This window comes from Vipera ursinii (genome assembly GCF_947247035.1).
Source record: "Vipera ursinii genome assembly, chromosome: 3".
NCBI lineage: Eukaryota > Metazoa > Chordata > Lepidosauria > Squamata > Viperidae > Vipera > Vipera ursinii.
In genome coordinates this window covers 208,418,353-208,438,467 of record NC_139516.1, presented here as the reverse complement: position 1 = coordinate 208,438,467, position 20,115 = coordinate 208,418,353, and the positions used below count along the sequence as shown (strand labels likewise).

At 43.4% G+C, this 20,115-nt stretch overlaps 1 protein-coding gene across 2 annotated transcripts in view; it reads left to right on the top strand.

Annotated features, from left to right (window-relative positions):
- The window catches only part of PTK2 (protein tyrosine kinase 2), a 268,019-nt gene that overhangs the window by 22,345 nt on the left and 225,559 nt on the right, over positions 1–20,115 (top strand). For both annotated transcript variants that reach the window (XM_083360046.1, XM_083360047.1), the window contains one exon: positions 1,165–1,227. The gene's annotated coding sequence lies outside the window, so the exon portion shown is untranslated. The remainder of the gene's footprint in view (positions 1–1,164; positions 1,228–20,115) is intronic.

Sequence of the window (20,115 nt, the reverse complement as noted above, 5' to 3'; positions counted from 1 at the left end):
CCATATTTTTCCTTAAAGCATTTGGTGGGAGAAATCCTGAGTTCAAATATCTAGTATAGAATTGGGAACAAATAGTCTCGAGAGAGATAACCTTTGACAAAAAAATATACCGGTACTGAGTGCTCTTGCACCAATAAGAATGTTTGTTGAATGCTGTTGATGTAGTGTAGTATGTTAACTCCAAGAAGGTGCAAAAAATACATTTAAAGTGCCAGATTGCTTTACTTTCATTTTTATACAAAACATTATTATTATTATTATTATTATTATTATTATTAATAATAATAATAATAATAATAATAATAATAATAATAATAATAATAATAATAATAATAAAGTTCGAAGGAGGTCTTCTAGTCCAACCCGCTGCTCAGGAAGGAAACCCTATACTAGTGATGGCGAACCTTTTAGAGACCAAGTGCTCAAACTGCCACCCAAAACCCACTTATGTATTGTCAGGTGCCGGCTGGGCGTAGCCATTGGGTGGGTGTGGTCAAATGCATGGGTGTGGCCCATTGGGTGGGTGTGGCTGCAGTGGTAACAGCAGATTGGGTGGGACTAAAGTTCAATCAATTCCAACTTTGCGAGATCTTTTTTTTACTGCGAGAAGTTGAAATTGGTTGATTAATTTCTTACCTTTTTTTTTTTTGCACACGGCAGCGGAGGCCTAAAGGGAAAAGTTTTTATAAAACCCAGCTGAAGGCCTAGGACTGGGGCGACGGCGCACGCGTGCCCACAGAGAGGGCTCTGCTTGCCACCTGTGGCACACGTGCCATAGGTTCGCCACCACGGCCCTATACCATTTCAGACAAATGGCTGTCCAGTCTCTGAATATTGTACCTTCTATGTTCAGTACTTGTAAATTACTTATTTCGAAACTTTTAAAGTACCATTCTTCTTCGTAGGTTTGGACTTTACTGTGTGTACAGGTAGCCCTCGTTTAGTGACTATTTCATTTAGTGATTGTTCACAGTTATGACAGTGATGAAAAGTAGCTTTGCAACCCTTCTTCATATTTATGGCCTTTGCAGGCCTGTAAAGCCAAGGAAAATTGAAGTAAGATGGTAAGAAGCAAAGGTCCCAACTGTGGTTGCTAAACAAAGTCCACCTCTATACTGAACCGTGTCAAAGGAAATTCCTGATTATTTCCAATTTTTATTACAGATTTGAAGAACCATCTGTTTATTGGGACTGACCTCCTGCTGAGAGCCAGAAAATCTTTTAAAAGTAGGTATTCTGTTTTCGTTTCTCCTGCTTGCTGGCATGTAAACACTGATAGATTATATTGTATAAACCAGGATACAATTGCGCAAGGGCCCTGAAAGTTATTACCATAGCTTAACAGCAATAACTTTCGGGGTCTTTGCTCGTATGCTGCACTGTATGTTTTCTGCAGCATTAACTTGGGGGTAATTCTCTTGCGCTAACATTCCTCGATGACTATCTTTTATAATTTTAGATATTGCAGTCCTACAGCAAATGGAAGGTATTTCTCAAGGCTTAAATTTCTCATGAGTGGATATTGGTTGGTATTGTTTCAGCTGCACTTTGAATTTCCTCTAGCATCAGGACTAGCGGATCAGTCGGGCTGTAAAAAATGTAGGTTATTTTAAAAAGTTTATTTGAGGGGACTGCCTCTGCCCAGTCAACGTCTGCCCACCCTGTTAGGTCTGTCAGGAAGGGCATTTTTTTAGGTCTTGCCCACAAAGGAAGGCCGCCCATAACGACCAGGAGGAGAACTTTGTCTTGTCACAGCAGCCACTCTTTGAAAAACCATTCCCTTTGAGGTCAGATTGGCCCCCAACCTTGCTGGATTTCCAGAAGGGTCAGGGGAGGGCTTTGCCATCGGCCCTGGGGGGTCTGGGAATGTGGGTACGGAAGGGAAACCTGAGTGCACCTTCCTGTGGATTATGTTTTGTTTTGTTTTAATTAGGGTTGGTTATGTTTTTGATTATTTTGTCGTATTGTTTTTTTGGCATTTTTTTAAACTGCGTACGCAGCTCGGAGTTCTGCATGTGAGATGGGCAGCCATGTAAATGTACTTAATAAATAGTCTCGACTTCCATATAGGTAGTAGTCCTTGACTTATGGCGACAGTTGGGATGAAAATGTAGCATCAACTAGTTGCATCAACTACTCAGACTATGGCTCTCTATGTCTAAAGCCTACCATCCCTTTCACCTTGTATTCTTTTTCTCTGTTTACCAGTTTGGGAGCTGGGGCGGGCACCTGCGAACTCTGCAAGGGTGTGTGTGTGTGTGTGTGTGTGTGTGTGCCTCTTTTATAAGCAAATTATTATTATTAATTTTATTTGTATACCGCCCTTCTCCCGAAGGACTCAGGGCGGTGAACAGGGCAATACATGACGATGGAATACAGAATGAAGCTTCTGTTCAACTGCAAACGAAACGCTACTGGGTTTATTTGCTTAGTCACTGGGAAAGAGCCCATATACATTTAGAGTCTTGTTTCTTGGAAGGTCTTGTGGAAGTTAGAAATTTTGTAGAAAGCCACATGTAATCCCCCTTCTGCAATTCTAGCTCTCGTCTGCGTGCGTCTGCTACTTGTTTGGATGCGACCTTTGCTAGCTCAAGATGTCTCTTTAAGAGGTGTTTGGTTGCCTGCCTATGCTGCAGGAAAGCATTTTCTTGTCTGCTTGTTCGTATGATTTGTGGGTGAAACCCACAAGTTGCTTGGAATGTGGACATACAAAGAGAGGAGTTGCAAAAGAAATCAGAAAGAGTCTGTCTTACCGGTTAAAAAGCAACAACAGATAGCTTCTTAAATATTGCTGCGATGGTCAACTATCTCAGCTTCTCCGTTGGCCTTTTGGACGATGTGAGGAAGACAAAAGAATTGTAATAATTTAGTAAGCGTAAGAGGGTCAATAAGTTCCAAAATTTGGAAGTAAACTAATGAGCAAGTACTTTCCCTTACTTGAGTTCAGCTGAGGTTGCTTTAATTTAGCCAAACCCCAGAAACCAGCCGACTTCAGTGGCATCTTCTGCTGGGTAGTATCAAAGAGACCCAGTTTACTCTCATCCTGGATAGTGTAGGACAGGGCTTTTCAACCTTTTCACCCATTGTACCACTTTTAGGATATGGCAGCATCCGAGTACCACCAGTCGCCTAGCAAGGTGTCAAAAACTTGATGACCCAAAAAAAAAAAAAAGTGATGAACTACAGGTAGTCCTTGACCGTTTGAAGTTACAATGGCACTGAAAAAAGTGCCCCCCAAGCCACAGCCGAGGAAGACACCTGCCTGCCCGCCTGGCGGCGCTCTTCCTCCTCTCCGAGGTTTTCATTTTTGTGAGCATTTCTCTTGAGGATTGGCAGCGGGGGTGGGGTGGGGGGTGTTTGGTTTTTATTCCCCCCCTCTGCTGGGTGGTTGCAGCAGGTTTTGGTTACTTCACATGACCCTGGGACACTCTGACCGTCATAAATATGAATCAGTTGCCAAGCCTCTGAATGTAAATCACCTGGAGATGCTGCAACATTCCAGCTGATCGGTGCTTCCTCTGGGCTCAGCAGAAGCGCTGGGATCAGCGCCGAGCTCCAGCTGGATCCTGGCGCTTCCGCTGAGCCCTGACAGCCCTGAAGCTCCAGCTGTCTCTCGCTCAGGCTTGTGTGGTGCTGCTACCGGTTCAGCTCATTCCCCCCCCCCCCGCTACCACTTTTCTAGGATGGTCACGTACCACCTGCCAGGTGCCAGTGTACCACAGGTGGTACCCGTACCACTGGTTGAAAAGCCCTGATGTAGGAAATCTGACTTCTAGTCCTACCTTAGGCACAGAATGCAGGTGGGTGATTTCGGGCCAATCACCCTCACACTGAAGAAGATGATGGCAAATCATTTATGAAATTGTTAAGGTAAAGCATCTTTCATTGGTTGAAGTGGACTATGTTGTATTGTGGGAAGTCAGCTCCCCAGAGAGGGAAATATTGTAAGGGCAGAACAATATATTTCCTCAAAGGATCTTGAAGAGGCAGGAAAGCATGCCCAGTGTTCTTAATAGCCCCAGGTCTCCCTCCCCCCAGCAGAAACCAGCTCTGTACAAATGCAGATGTAAATCCAAGAAGGTTGCAGGCCCCCAGCTGGGAGATTAAGAAGACAAAGACACCTAAAATCTACCCAAACTCTAAGACAGGGCATGGTGGGATTGGCTCACAGACGCCAAAGGGACACAGGTCAAAATACATGACACAGGAAATACAAAGACTCAAAACAGGAACAGGAAACAGCTCCAAACAAAAGGCTTCAGTGGGTATAAAAACCCACTCCCTACATGTGCTCAGCCCTTCTCCTTCTCTTTTTTCCCGCCAGTGCCATCTTCCTGTCTGGCTCTCCTCTTCAAAAAACTGCAACCTTCTTCCTAAAGCAGTTGCCATGTTTATTCCCCTCTTGGACTGAACCACAATGAAGACTCGTCTTCCAACAATATTAAGTCTGAAGGTGACGATTTGTGGTATCTTGTATTTACAAGAATGAGCTTCTAGATCAGGGGTCCCCAACATAAGCAAGCGAAGACCCATCTGTGGGTTGCAGGCAGGATGTGAAGCCATGCCCCCTCCAGTCAGTGGAAAAGCCTTTCTCCATAAAACTGGTCCCCGGTGCCCAAAAGGTTGGGGGCTGCTGCTCCTAGATCATTTCTTTTTGATCGGTTTTATAAGAAAAGTTATTCTGCATATTTTGCACTTGGTTGCTAAAGTGACACCAGACGAGGAACCGTACAAAAAAGATGATTTTAGAATGTGGTTTTAATCTGGTGCGTTCTTGTTTTTTGGTGTGAGGGAGGGGCTTCCTTTCAATTTTTGATAAATTGTGGGCTTGGGATTCAGCTCTTACTGTAAAGTGATGAAATATGCCCAGATTCAATTTATGGCAGCTTGCTGACCCACCCAAAAAGCAGTTGTGACTCATTGGCTTGTCATTTTCTGCAATTTGAGAACTGCTGAATTATATTTTCAATTTATGAGAAAGTCAGAAAATAATGAGGCAGAAACTAATTTCCATTGAAAAATTGATTTTTTTTTGTCTCTGTCATTTGTATTTAACCTTGCTTGTAGATATGTTTTTTTTTTCATTTGAGATTATTGTTGAAAAGCCTGGAAAACAAGTCAGGAAGAGTTTTAGCAATGTGCTTTATTTGGCCTTCTTTGTGTTCTCATGCACGAGTCTCAGCCAGCCGTTTACTTTAGATAAATAGCTGGTAGAATGCAGTACAGCATTTTCTTGGATCAAAGTTAGTAACCGAAATCACACTGTGGGTTCTATTCGTGGCTGCTCTGGTAAAATTCAGAAAAGCAAACGAAAACAGCATGGTAAGTATTTTGAAACAGGGGTCCTCAGCCTCTCGGTCCATGGACCGGCACTCGGCTGTGGCATGCCAGAAACCGGTGTGTGCAAACAAGCAAAGCCCCATCCGCGGGATGCAGGCAGCACACGAAACCACGTCCCCTCCGGTCCACGGAAAAACCTCTCTCCACAGAACCGGCCCCTGATGCCCAATACGTTGAGGGCCACTGTTTTAAAACATGGATATTAACATGTAAGCATATACGCAGTTCCTGTTTCCTATTCAGAATTAAATTAAATTTGTGATCTTGCATTCTGGTCTTACATGTAAGGGTGCAATATTGTATGAATGTTAGAATAATTCCAGCCTTCGAAGAAGGCTTGCTTTTTCTTATAGCTTCCGAAGTTCCTAAATCTTGATATTTGCATATTATTATCATTATTATTATTATTATTATTATTATTATTATTATTATTTTAATTTCTATACCATATGCCTTTCTGTTTTCAAAAGATTATATGGAGTTAATTGATTATGCACCATCAGGTTATATTCGACTGCTGATGACAGCACAGATTTTTCTCCATGATGATGATCAGGTCTTCCAACTGTGTACTCATCGCCATTGTAATTGAGTCTCTGCACCTTCCTGCTGGTTCTTCCCTTCCCTTCTACCTTTCCCAGCATTAGTACCGTTGTGGGAAGTCAGCCCCTCCCCCAGAGAAGGAAATATGAAAAGGGCAGAAAAATATATTTCCTCAAAGGATCTTCAAGAGGCAGAAAAGCATGCCCAGTTTTTTCTTAACAGCCCCAAGTCTCCCTCCCCGAAGCAGAAGCCAGCTCTGTAGAAATGCAGGTGTAAATAATCCATTCAGGAAGGTTGGAGGCCCCCAGCTAGAAGATTAAGAAGACGAAGACACCTAAAATCTACACACCCCATCCAAACTCTAAGGACATAATAGGATTAACCCACAGATGCCAAAGGGACACAGGTCGAAATACATAACACAGGAAATGCAAAGCCTCAAACAGGAACAGGAAACAACTCCAAACAAAAGGCTCCAGAGGATATAAAAACCCACTCTCTACATGTGCTCGCTCTCTTTTCTTCCAGAGCCATCTTCCTGTCTGGCTCTCCTCTTCAATAAACTGCAACCTTTTTTCTAAAGCAGTCGCCATGTTGTTTATTCCCGGCTTGGACTTAACCATGATGAAGACTTTTCCTTCAACACCGTCTCTAGAGAACTAGGTCTTTGCATAACGTCTCCAAAATAGGATAATTTGAGCCTGGTCATTTGCGTCTCGAATGAGAACTCTGGGTTGTTTTGATGATCCATTTATTTTCTTGGCTATCCATAGTATTCTCAGGAGACATACACACTTTCAGAGAATCGAAATGACTATCAGAAACATATCTATGGCATTAAAGATGGCATTGAAAAGGTCTACACATCCTGTGCGTAAGGATGCAAGCTTCAAAATGTTTTTGGATTACCATTGAGAAGGCTTTGTGTCTTGAACACACCAATCTAACAAATTTTTGTGGTTTAGAAAGATCTGAAGTAAAATTTATCACTTAGATAGTGGTGTCCGGAATTAAAGATAATAGGATTTTAATCTATAGCCATTTAACCCTTTCATTATTAAAAGTAAGGCAGCTTCTGGAGTGTATTGGAGTAGTCCAATGTTTATACACCTGATGGATGTATAATTTGGGTCTGGTTTGAGTACTCCAGAAATTGTACATATAAAAACATCTAACAACTTTCTGCTTGTTATCATTATCTGCACATCTCCAAGCAAATATCATCTAGATATTGACCAGCTGAATGGATGAAAATTCAAATCATGTGTTTCACATTTTAGTTTAATTGTGATTAAGCTTTGGAAGTTTTTCTAACAAACCTAATTTCTGGGGTTGTTTCCCCCCCCCTCCTTTTCTGTCAAATTGGTTAGCAAGGGAAGCTTGAATGAGAGGGGAATTGCATTAGTTTTGCAAGCCTGTGTTAAATACTGAGCCCAAACATCTTAATGCATAGTAGAGCTTGTAAAGGAAACTGCTTTGTGCTACGTTGTTACATGTCAGTGCTTATAATTAAGAAGTACAAGAGGGTGTAATTTTTAAGGTGAAAATTGAGTGCTGAAAAGGAACACAAACTTGTGGAAAGAATTTGTAGGCATAGTAGAATATGATCCACTGAAACTACATATTCACTGTCAGCTATCTAGTGCAGGGGTAGGCAACCTCGGCTCTTATATAACTCATGGACTTCAACTCCCAGAATTCCTCAGTCAGCATAGCTGACTCAGGAATTCTGGGAGTTGAAGTCCATGAGTCATAAAAGAGCCGAGGTTGCCTACCCCTGATCTAGTGATTCAATATATTTGTCTCTTTGGGAATGAAACTCTAGAAAGTAGAAAGAGTTGACTTGCAACGGGGGCTGGTAATGTGATCTCAAGAGCAGCAAACTGAGATTGTATCCTGGACTACCACGAGTTACAAGTGTCAGTGCCCATAAGAAAAGGACTGGCTGCAGTTCAACATTTATCTATTCTTAAACCGTGGCATATGAAGCTGACGCTGAGAATCCTGGGTGCTACACAGTAACATAGCCCCTTCCTTTCTTTCTTTGTACAGGCAATCTCAGTTTCTGACCAGTCATTTAACGACCATTCATAGTTATGAGACACCCTCTCCCCCCCTCCCGGGGACGTAGGTCCCAGTCCTGAAGTTATGTCTTCTGCAGCATCCTTGCGGTTGATCACTCTTACAACTGATGCCGCAGAACCTGCTCTGCTTATTCCCCCCCCCACACACACACCTTGCCCCGTCAAGTTCCCACAAGCACCGGGTCTGCTTCCCCCCCCTCACCAGATTCGACATGCTCCTCCTTACCTTCCGTCATTGGTCATTCACGTAGCTTTTGAGGTTCTCCAGAACTCAGAAGGTCAGGGTAGGGAAGGAGGACAGGCTGTGGTGTTGCTGACCACATGGCACAATCCCACAAGTGGCCATCTTTCTCTGAGGCTGGCAAAGAGCCTTGGTGGAGCAGTGGGCTAATGCCTCCTTAAGTAACCCCAGCTGCCTGCAATTAGTGCAGGTTCGAGTCCCACCAGGCTCAAGGTTGACTCAGCCTTCCATCCTTCCGAGGTAGGTAAAATGAGGACCCATATTGTTGGGGGCAATAAGCTGACTTTGTAATAATGCCGCTTGGGGGGGGGCGAAAGCCCTAATAAGCAGGCATATACATAGTATGAAGGCTACTGCTAAGCACATTGATTTGTGCTTTAGATTGTAAGCCGCCCTGAGTCTTTGGAGAAGGGCGGGATATAAATGGGATTTTAAAAAAAAGTTCTCCGTGTTCTTGTGCTTGCTAAAGCTAGCCTTAAGTCTGCTGGGACAACTCACGCTGCCAAAGCTTACGTCTAGCTTTATCCTGCCAGCTTTCCTCTCCACCCTATGTGCTAGCCTTACGTAGGAGATGACCAGGCTGAGCCCAAGGGAGGATTGAAATGGGTCACAAGTCACCCGCAAGGGATCCCAAGTCCAGACCACCTTGGATGCCTCCTTCACTCCTGCTCGTTGACCGTTAGTAGCTCAGATTGTTGTAGAGAGCGTAAGCTTGCAATAAACCTTTGCGCTCATTTGAACTGCCTGAATCTCCCGACTTGCCCTGCGCTTGACACTTGAGCTCTGAGATGGTTAACTTTGGTAATGGGATGGGGAGGAGGCCCAGGAGGCTGTTGGGACCCCAAGGGATGGGAGGCAGAGCATGGGATATCTCAGGGGGATTAACTGATAGAGGATGAGGGGAAGTGTGCCACGGGTTCCTGAGCAATGGGCAAACATAGCGACTGTTGGGTGGAACAAAGATTGCCCTGCACTATATTTTGGATCCATTTCCTTGGGAACAACTGTAAGCATTGTAATATTACGCCTCTGGATTGCATCCCAGAGAGGTAGCCCAATAGAATCGGCTGAGGCATGATCTCCTTTTCATTTCTTGATGTGTATATTCTACTGGGGAAAACCAGACCTTTTCTGAATAGAATTAAATCGGTGCGATTCTAAAATATTTGGAGATAACACGATCTTATCTAAACAACTTGCTCGGGAATAGTGGATCCGACGGTTCTCTTTAGACAAGTAATTTAAATCTGTTTTCTTTTGCTGTGGATCCCAACGTTTTCATTCCTGCCTCCTTCAGGGAAATCAAACATTCCTCTTTTATTATGCAGATATTTTATCATTTCTGATAGCCTCTTTAGACCTAAAGATGGCAGACTTCATAAACCTGGGGGGGGGAGCAAGGACCTAAAGAGTTGGTCATGAAACTTTACAAGTTGACAAGTACTCAAGTGGTTCCAGTTATTGACGTGACGCTTCCCCCTTATTCCATCAGAGCAATTCACATTGAATTGTGATGTTTGCTATTTAATATTTCTTAACACTGCGGTATACCAAGAAGCTGTGGTTCAGCTTCAAAGAATTCCTATCAATAAAACAGTTCCCTTCTTGTTGCAGGAATTAACCTTGACCTTGGCAGTGCCACCAGCCAGTTCTGAGAGAAGAAATTCCCGTGAAACGCCTCGGGCAGCATGTAATTGCAAGTTGCTTGCTTCCAAAAGCAGTCTGGTGTTTCATGAGTTCTACCAAGAGGGGATTGGCAAGGCATCATTGCATTGCTGGCCCCTTACCCAGTGTTTAAGGCAGGCAGTATTGTGTGGCCTGAGTAGCGCCGTAGAGTTTGGGAAGTGGATTCTATTTGCCAGAGCTCAGAAATTAGCTTTACATTAAAATATCTTGAATTTTCAATGACTCTGCACTTGAGTTCATTTGTTTAGGTCAGGGGTAGGCAACCTTGGCTCTTTTATGACTCATGGACTTCAACTCCCAGAATTCCTGAGTCAGCATAGCTGACTCAGGAATTCTGGGAGTTGGAGTCCATGAGTCATAAAAGAGCCAAGGTTGCCTACCCTAGGTTTAGGTGTATGATTGATTACGAACTGTCCACTACCAACCCCACAGCTGTCTAGGTTTTTAAGATTCACACAGCACTTCTGACTAGAGCAGGGGTAGGCAACCTCGGCTCTTTTATGACTCATGGACTTCAACTCTCAGAATTCCTGAGTCAGCTATGCTGACTCAGGAATTCTGGGAGTTGAAGTCCATAAGTCATAAAAGAGCCAAGGTTGCCTACCTCTGGACTAGAGGAAAGTAATTTGTTCCAATCTCGAATTAAAGCTGTCTTTTCTTGGTTTAAAGTTGAGCTAATTTCCAGGTTCACAGACTCTTAGATGTCGTTGAATCAAACCTACTCACAGCATTATATATACATCTATATCTTTTGGCTAGATTGTCCAACCGTGGCAACTTCTGGGAGTTGGAAGTCCACAAATCTTAAAAGTTGCCAGGATTGGACACCCCTGCCTTAGGCTATTTATAATTGGATAGATCATGTATTTGGCTTTAACATTCACCCGTATGTGAAAGATAACCTTTCATTTTTATAGCTATGGCTTTCTGGGAATCCCCTAGGTATGCTGTGCTGAAGTGTTCCATTGAAATGTTAAAAAGCTCTGATTTGATAGAAATTGAGAGATCTTCAGCCAGAATAACATGAGAGACACTGAATGAGGATAATTTAAGGAGGGTGCTTTTAAGAGCCTGGATTTAGCTCTGCATCTACTGGCAATGATAACAGGATTTAAATTCCCCAGCTGACTAGTATTACAAACATTAGCTACATCCACTTAACAAAAGAGTAAAGTGGGGGGTGGGGGATGGAAACATCAGCCTCCTGTAAATAAAGTGCTAACCAGCTTTTCCCCCAAGAATTGCGTATAATGCTGCTTAAGAACTGCCGCTGAGCATTTCCTTCTGGCTTCTTTGTTGGAAGGAAAACCTCAAAAACCTGGAAATCTCGGGAATCTGATACCAAGTCAGTTCCCCACCAAGCAAGTTTAGACCGTTTTAAAGTCTGGCTTTGACACAAGGCAGCCTATCTAGCCTTCAGGTAAGGCTGTACTTTCAGATAAGGTAAAATAACTTGTCAAATGGAAGCTGTCAGTTTGTTAAGCATTGGAGAAACTTGTTCTCTCTCTCTCTCTCTCTCTCTCTCTCTCTCTCTCTCTCTCTATATATATATATATATATATATATATATATATATATTTGTTTTCTGAGGTTTTCGCGGGTGCCTGTATGTGGATCCTTGGTTTTTCGGGTTTTTCCCCGCGTAGAATTAAAGGTGTAGGCGCAACGTTTCGACGGAATCCCATCCGTCATCATCAGGCTTCTGCTTCCTACTTCTGGGAGAAGCATGTGGCTCTTGCTCTTTGTTCCTCTTTTTTAAACTGCCAGAGGGGGTGTGTTCTGTGGAGGTGTGCTCTGATTGGGTAGGGGACCAAGTGTGTTCTGATTGGGTGGGAGTGTGTTTTGAATGGTGGGGGTGTTCTGATTGGGTGGGGGTGTGTTCTGAGTGGATGGGCTGGTCTCAGCTGCCAGCTCCAGAACTGAGCTGGTGAGTTGTGCTGCTTTTGTTCGGCTTCGTGTTTGTGGTGGTGCCATGTTTTTATAGTGGGTGTCAGTTTGCTTATTGTGTGGTTTGGAGGGGTTTAAAGTGGCTGATGTTGCAGCTGTAGTTAGGTTTCTGTTTTGTGGTTGTGTGTCTTTATCGTTGTGGGTTCGGATTTGCTTTTTGAATGGTTGTGTGGTGGTGATGTCATGTGATGTTATCATGAGTTTGGGTCTGGTATCATTCTTGGTGGTTGGGCTTCGTCTGTCAATCAAGGCGGGTTTCCAAATGGCTGGTAGACGAGAGGTATCATCTCGTTTATTCATGCTGTGGGGGCGTTTTTCTATCTCAATGGCTTCTCTGATTATTCTGTTGTTAAAATGTTCAATTTTGGCGATAGTTTTGGTTTTTTTAAAATCAATTTCATGTCCCGTGGCTTCAAAGTGTTGGACCAGGGATGAAGTTTGTTCTCCCTTTCTGAGTGAGTTTTTGTGCTCTTCAATGCGTGCACTTATTCTTCTGTTGGTCTGTCCGATGTATGTGGTGGGGCAGGTGGTGCATGGGATTTCGTATACTCCTTGGTTTTCTAACCCAATTATGTCCTTGGGGTTTCTTAGGATGGTGGATATTTTTCTGTCTGTGTAGAATGCTGTTTTGATGTTGTGTTTTTGGAGGACCTTGCTGATTCTGTCTGTGGTCCCTTTTAAGTATGGGAGGAGGGCTTTGCCATTTTCTTGTTCTCTGTCTTGGGTTTTTGTGGGTGTCTCTCTTTGGATTAAGTTGGTAATCGTGTTTCTTTGGAATCCATTGGCTGTTAGTACATTAGTGAGAGTGTGTAGTTCGGTTTTTAGGTGTTGTTCGTCAGCTAGGTGTTTTGTTCTGGAGATGAGTGTCTTGGCTACGGAGTTGATCTGTGCTGGGTGGTGGTGTGAGAGTGCGTTCAGATAGCGGTTTGTGTGTGTTTTTTTATGGTAGATAGTGTGTCCTAGGGAGCCGTTGGATTTCTTGTAGACTAAGACATCAAGGAAGGGAAGTTGATTGTTAGCTTCTGTTTCCATGGTGAATTGTATTTTGGGGTGTAGGCTATTGAGGTGTATGAGGAAGTCATCCAGTTTTTCTTTGCCGTGTGGCCAGATTACGAAGGTGTCATCTACGTATCTGAGCCAGAGTTTGGGTTTGTGGTTGGATTTTTCCAGAGCGAGGGTTTCAAAGTGTTCCATGTAGAGGTTTGCGATGACAGGTGAGAGGGGTGATCCCATGGGTGCTCCTTCCATTTGTTTGTATCTTTGTCCATTGTAGATGAAGTATGTGTTGGATAGGCAGTGGTTGGTCAGATCTAGGATGTGTTTTGGGGGGTTGTATTTATTTAGGATAGCTGTCAAGGCTTCTTTGATTGGTACTTGGGTGAAGAGGGATACAACATCGAAGCTCACAAGTAGGTCCCAGGGCTGTAAGTTTAGTTTACTTATGATCTCTATGAATTGGAATGAGTTTTGTACGTGTGAGGTGATGGAATTTGCATAAGGCTGTAGTTGTTTGGCAAGAAATTTGGCTAGATTTTGTAGAGGTGAGCCTATGGAGCTGACTATGGGTCTGAGTGGGGTTCCTTCTTTGTGTATCTTGGGCAGACCATAGAGCTTAGGACATCTGGATGATTTTTCTCTGGGAATGATTGTTTTCTGGATCTCTTCACTGATGGGTGTGGCTTTTATTTTTGATTTTGTGGTTTTTTCCAGGTAGGTGGTGGGATCTGTCTTGAGGAGTTTGTATGTGGAGTCTCGGAGTAGGTTGGATAATTTGGTATGGTAGTCAGATGAGTTCATTACCACCGTGGCGTTGCCTTTGTCTGCTGGCAGAATGATTATGCTGGTGTCATTTTTTAGGTTAAGTAGTGCTGTCTGTTCCTCTTTGGGTAAGTTGCTTTTGGGTGGTTTGCTGGTGCAGAGGATGTTGGTAACTTCGAGTCTGATTTTGTTGGCATCATCAGGGTTAATTTTGGTCAGGCTGGATTCGACTCCGCATATAATGGTTTCCGTGGGAATGTGTTTGGGAGTGACTGCAAAATTAAATCCTTTAGACAGGACGTTGGTTTCGGCTATGGTGAGAATCCTATCTGAGATGTTGTGCACAGTTTGTTTCATGTGTTGCTGTGGGAGAGGAGGGGTTTGTTTCTGGCGTTCCTTTAGTCTTCGGAGTTTATTGGTGTGTGTGTCTGTTTTGTAGGCAGTCTCTGTTTCAGCTCTCCAGACAGCGATTTGTTTGAATTTGTCCCAAAGTGTGGGGTGGATCTTGTTGCTGAGTTTGAGGTGAAGTGTGAGGAGGTCTCTGTTGATTCGGTCCAAGAGGAATCTTTTTGTGTGGAGTTCGTTTCTGATTAGGGCCAGTTCTGTTCTTATCAGGATGCGTTTGATGGCTGCAGAGTTGGAGTGGAATTTCAATTGGAAGGATGTGGGGATTAAATTTTGGTCTCGGCAGTTGCGTAGGAATGTGAGGTCACACAGGATGGAAGCTCTTCGTACTTCGAGTTTTTCGTAGGTCTTGGTTAGCTGGTAGATTTCCTCCCCGTAGAGGTAAGATATTTGTTTTCTGAGGTTTTCGCGGGTGCCTGTATGTGGATCCTTGGTTTTTCGGGTTTTTCCCCGCGTAGAAATTAAAGGTGTAGGCGCAACGTTTCGACGGAATCCCATCCGTCATCATCAGGCTTCTGCTTCCTACTTCTGGGAGAAGCATGTGGCTCTTGCTCTTTGTTCCTCTTTTTTAAACTGCCAGAGGGGGTGTGTTCTGTGGAGGTGTGCTCTGATTGGGTAGGGGACCAAGTGTGTTCTGATTGGGTGGGAGTGTGTTTTGAATGGTGGGGGTGTTCTGATTGGGTGGGGGTGTGTTCTGAGTGGATGGGCTGGTCTCAGCTGCCAGCTCCAGAACTGAGCTGGTGAGTTGTGCTGCTTTTGTTCGGCTTCGTGTTTGTGGTGGTGCCATGTTTTTATAGTGGGTGTCAGTTTGCTTATTGTGTGGTTTGGAGGGGTTTAAAGTGGCTGATGTTGCAGCTGTAGTTAGGTTTCTGTTTTGTGGTTGTGTGTCTTTATCGTTGTGGGTTCGGATTTGCTTTTTGAATGGTTGTGTGGTGGTGATGTCATGTGATGTTATCATGAGTTTGGGTCTGGTATCATTCTTGGTGGTTGGGCTTCGTCTGTCAATCAAGGCGGGTTTCCAAATGGCTGGTAGACGAGAGGTATCATCTCGTTTATTCATGCTGTGGGGGCGTTTTTCTATCTCAATGGCTTCTCTGATTATTCTGTTGTTAAAATGTTCAATTTTGGCGATAGTTTTGGTTTTTTTAAAATCAATTTCATGTCCCGTGGCTTCAAAGTGTTGGACCAGGGATGAAGTTTGTTCTCCCTTTCTGAGTGAGTTTTTGTGCTCTTCAATGCGTGCACTTATTCTTCTGTTGGTCTGTCCGATGTATGTGGTGGGGCAGGTGGTGCATGGGATTTCGTATACTCCTTGGTTTTCTAACCCAATTATGTCCTTGGGGTTTCTTAGGATGGTGGATATTTTTCTGTCTGTGTAGAATGCTGTTTTGATGTTGTGTTTTTGGAGGACCTTGCTGATTCTGTCTGTGGTCCCTTTTAAGTATGGGAGGAGGGCTTTGCCATTTTCTTGTTCTCTGTCTTGGGTTTTTGTGGGTGTCTCTCTTTGGATTAAGTTGGTAATCGTGTTTCTTTGGAATCCATTGGCTGTTAGTACATTAGTGAGAGTGTGTAGTTCGGTTTTTAGGTGTTGTTCGTCAGCTAGGTGTTTTGTTCTGGAGATGAGTGTCTTGGCTACGGAGTTGATCTGTGCTGGGTGGTGGTGTGAGAGTGCGTTCAGATAGCGGTTTGTGTGTGTTTTTTTATGGTAGATAGTGTGTCCTAGGGAGCCGTTGGATTTCTTGTAGACTAAGACATCAAGGAAGGGAAGTTGATTGTTAGCTTCTGTTTCCATGGTGAATTGTATTTTGGGGTGTAGGCTATTGAGGTGTATGAGGAAGTCATCCAGTTTTTCTTTGCCGTGTGGCCAGATTACGAAGGTGTCATCTACGTATCTGAGCCAGAGTTTGGGTTTGTGGTTGGATTTTTCCAGAGCGAGGGTTTCAAAGTGTTCCATGTAGAGGTTTGCGATGACAGGTGAGAGGGGTGATCCCATGGGTGCTCCTTCCATTTGTTTGTATCTTTGTCCATTGTAGATGAAGTATGTGTTGGATAGGCAGTGGTTGGTCAGATCTAGGATGTGTTTTGGGGGGTTGTATTTATTTAGGATAGCTGTCAAGGCTTCTTTGATTGGTACTTGGGTGAAGAGGGATACAACAAAGGCAACGCCACGGTGGTAATGAACTCATCTGACTACCATACCAAATTATCCAACCTACTCCGAGACTCCACATACAAACTCCTCAAGACAGATCCCACCACCTACCTGGAAAAAACCACAAAATCAAAAATAAAAGCCACACCCATCAGTGAAGAGATCCAGAAAACAATCATTCCCAGAGAAAAATCATCCAGATGTCCTAAGCTCTATGGTCTGCCCAAGATACACAAAGAAGGAACCCCACTCAGACCCATAGTCAGCTCCATAGGCTCACCTCTACAAAATCTAGCCAAATTTCTTGCCAAACAACTACAGCCTTATGCAAATTCCATCACCTCACACGTACAAAACTCATTCCAATTCATAGAGATCATAAGTAAACTAAACTTACAGCCCTGGGACCTACTTGTGAGCTTCGATGTTGTATCCCTCTTCACCCAAGTACCAATCAAAGAAGCCTTGACAGCTATCCTAAATAAATACAACCCCCCAAAACACATCCTAGATCTGACCAACCACTGCCTATCCAACACATACTTCATCTACAATGGACAAAGATACAAACAAATGGAAGGAGCACCCATGGGATCACCCCTCTCACCTGTCATCGCAAACCTCTACATGGAACACTTTGAAACCCTCGCTCTGGAAAAATCCAACCACAAACCCAAACTCTGGCTCAGATACGTAGATGACACCTTCGTAATCTGGCCACACGGCAAAGAAAAACTGGATGACTTCCTCATACACCTCAATAGCCTACACCCCAAAATACAATTCACCATGGAAACAGAAGCTAACAATCAACTTCCCTTCCTTGATGTCTTAGTCTACAAGAAATCCAACGGCTCCCTAGGACACACTATCTACCATAAAAAAACACACACAAACCGCTATCTGAACGCACTCTCACACCACCACCCAGCACAGATCAACTCCGTAGCCAAGACACTCATCTCCAGAACAAAACACCTAGCTGACGAACAACACCTAAAAACCGAACTACACACTCTCACTAATGTACTAACAGCCAATGGATTCCAAAGAAACACGATTACCAACTTAATCCAAAGAGAGACACCCACAAAAACCCAAGACAGAGAACAAGAAAATGGCAAAGCCCTCCTCCCATACTTAAAAGGGACCACAGACAGAATCAGCAAGGTCCTCCAAAAACACAACATCAAAACAGCATTCTACACAGACAGAAAAATATCCACCATCCTAAGAAACCCCAAGGACATAATTGGGTTAGAAAACCAAGGAGTATACGAAATCCCATGCACCACCTGCCCCACCACATACATCGGACAGACCAACAGAAGAAAATAAGTGCACGCATTGAAGAGCACAAAAACTCACTCAGAAAGGGAGAACAAACTTCATCCCTGGTCCAACACTTTGAAGCCACGGGACATGAAATTGATTTAAAAAAACCAAAACTATCGCCAAAATTGAACATTTTAACAACAGAATAATCAGAGAAGCCATTGAGATAGAAAAACGCCCCCACAGCATGAATAAACGAGATGATACCTCTCGTCTACCAGCCATTTGGAAACCCGCCTTGATTGACAGACGAAGCCCAACCACCAAGAATGATACCAGACCCAAACTCATGATAACATCACATGACATCACCACCACACAACCATTCAAAAAGCAAATCCGAACCCACAACGATAAAGACACACAACCACAAAACAGAAACCTAACTACAGCTGCAACATCAGCCACTTTAAACCCCTCCAAACCACACAATAAGCAAACTGACACCCACTATAAAAACATGGCACCACCACAAACACGAAGCCGAACAAAAGCAGCACAACTCACCAGCTCAGTTCTGGAGCTGGCAGCTGAGACCAGCCCATCCACTCAGAACACACCCCCACCCAATCAGAACACCCCCACCATTCAAAACACACTCCCACCCAATCAGAACACACTTGGTCCCCTACCCAATCAGAGCACACCTCCACAGAACACACCCCCTCTGGCAGTTTAAAAAAGAGGAACAAAGAGCAAGAGCCACATGCTTCTCCCAGAAGTAGGAAGCAGAAGCCTGATGATGACGGATGGGATTCCGTCGAAACGTTGCGCCTACACCTTTAATTCTACGCGGGGAAAAACCCGAAAAACCAAGGATCCATATATATATATATATATATATATATATATATATATATATATATGTATAAGGTATGGAGTGATATAAGAAGAAATAATTAACAATTTGCAATAGTGCCGAATATCTGTAGCTCGGATATAGGATGAGGGTGAAGGTTCGTTCTCCGAGCTGGTGGGTTGGTTTCCGAACATTTCTGGCTGGGTATCTTCTTCAGCGGAGTTCAGGGGATGCCAGTGTTCTTGTGTTTATAAGGGCTTCAGGAGTGGATGTGTTGACTGAGGGTCTTGTGATGGGTCTTATGAAAGGTCATGACTGACACTCGGAGAACGAACCTTCACCCCCAACTCTTTACAATGATAGTCTTTGAAAATAGAATTAGTAGCTTTGCAACTATGTTCATCCTGCAGTAAGTAGCTAAGTATATTGTCCCAGGGTGGGAAGCGGCACAGCTGCTTTAAGGAATGGCATCCAGGTTACCACTTTGGTGTCCCTGCATTCTCCAAAGCAGCTTTTGCTTTTGAATCCAAAATGCTGCAAACCCCCCCAAAAACAACAGATGAAAAGTTTGAAATTTTTGGACATGGGAAATGAGTCGGAATATGCAGATCTTAATGTTCTGGGGCATGTGACATCTGCTCTCAGCCATGCTGTTCTGGAGGGTAGTTCGTTGTTTTCCAGAAGGAGCATTGGTTATTGATAGGTTTCTGGATCCAGTTCAAAATAACCGGTGTTAACCTACGAAGCCTTTGTATGATATTGTCTACTGTATTTTGTAGGACCATATTTCCCAACCATATTCTTTTCTTCTTAATGTAAGCTTCTTGAGAAAGTGATGTTAAGGGCCCCCACTCCACATTAGCTGGGAAGCCTGAGAGCATAGCCACCCTTTCTCGGTGGCGGCTCCTATATTATGGAACAGCCTGTCTCTGTGTGGGGTCCCAAATCTTTCAGCCTTTTGGAAAGTATTCTGGAGATCATTTGAGTACTGATGGTGGTTGGGCTCCCCTTTTCAAACTGATTTATTTTTTGAGATTGTGGATTCATATCGTATTTTTCCATTTCAAGCTGAAACTAACAATTTGAGATTTGCAGATGATATTTTGTTAGCCGAGAGTAAAGAAGACACGCAGGAGCTCATTTAGAAAGTAAAAAATGGAAATGGAAAAATATGCATTAATGTCACTCAGAAACCACTAGAAGAGCAAGAACCAGAACATTTTTTCTCTCGATACCTGAAGTGTAAAAGAGGAGGAGGAGGAGGAGGTGGTGGTCACTCTGCATTTTTGGTGAACTTATAATCGATAGCAAGTGAAGATGTTAGATTGGCTTATGTCTTGGATTCAAGAGAAACTGAAGACATATTGTGTGCTGGAGAAGTAAAGAGAAGATTAATCCCAAGGAGGAAGCAATGGGTAACTTGGACAAACTTACTTGAATGACAACAAATACCAGTATGGTTAAAGTAGTAGACTTTTGAGTGATAATATATGGCTGTGAACTGAGGACGCCAAGAAAAAGCAGGAGAAAGAAGACGGACATCTTTGAAATATAGAATTGGAGATAGCTAATAGGACTGCCTAAAAGACGATGCAGTACAAGTGCTACACTCAATTTGCCAGCAAATTTGGAAAACTCAACAGTGGCCACAGGATTGGAAAAGATCAGTTTACATTCCAATTCCCAAGAAAGGCAGTGCCAAAGAATGTTCAAACTATCGCACCATTGCTCTCATTTCACATGCTAGTAAAGATGAATCAAAAGTTGGAATTAAAATTGCCGGGAGAAATATCAACAACCTAAGATATGCAGATGATACCACTCT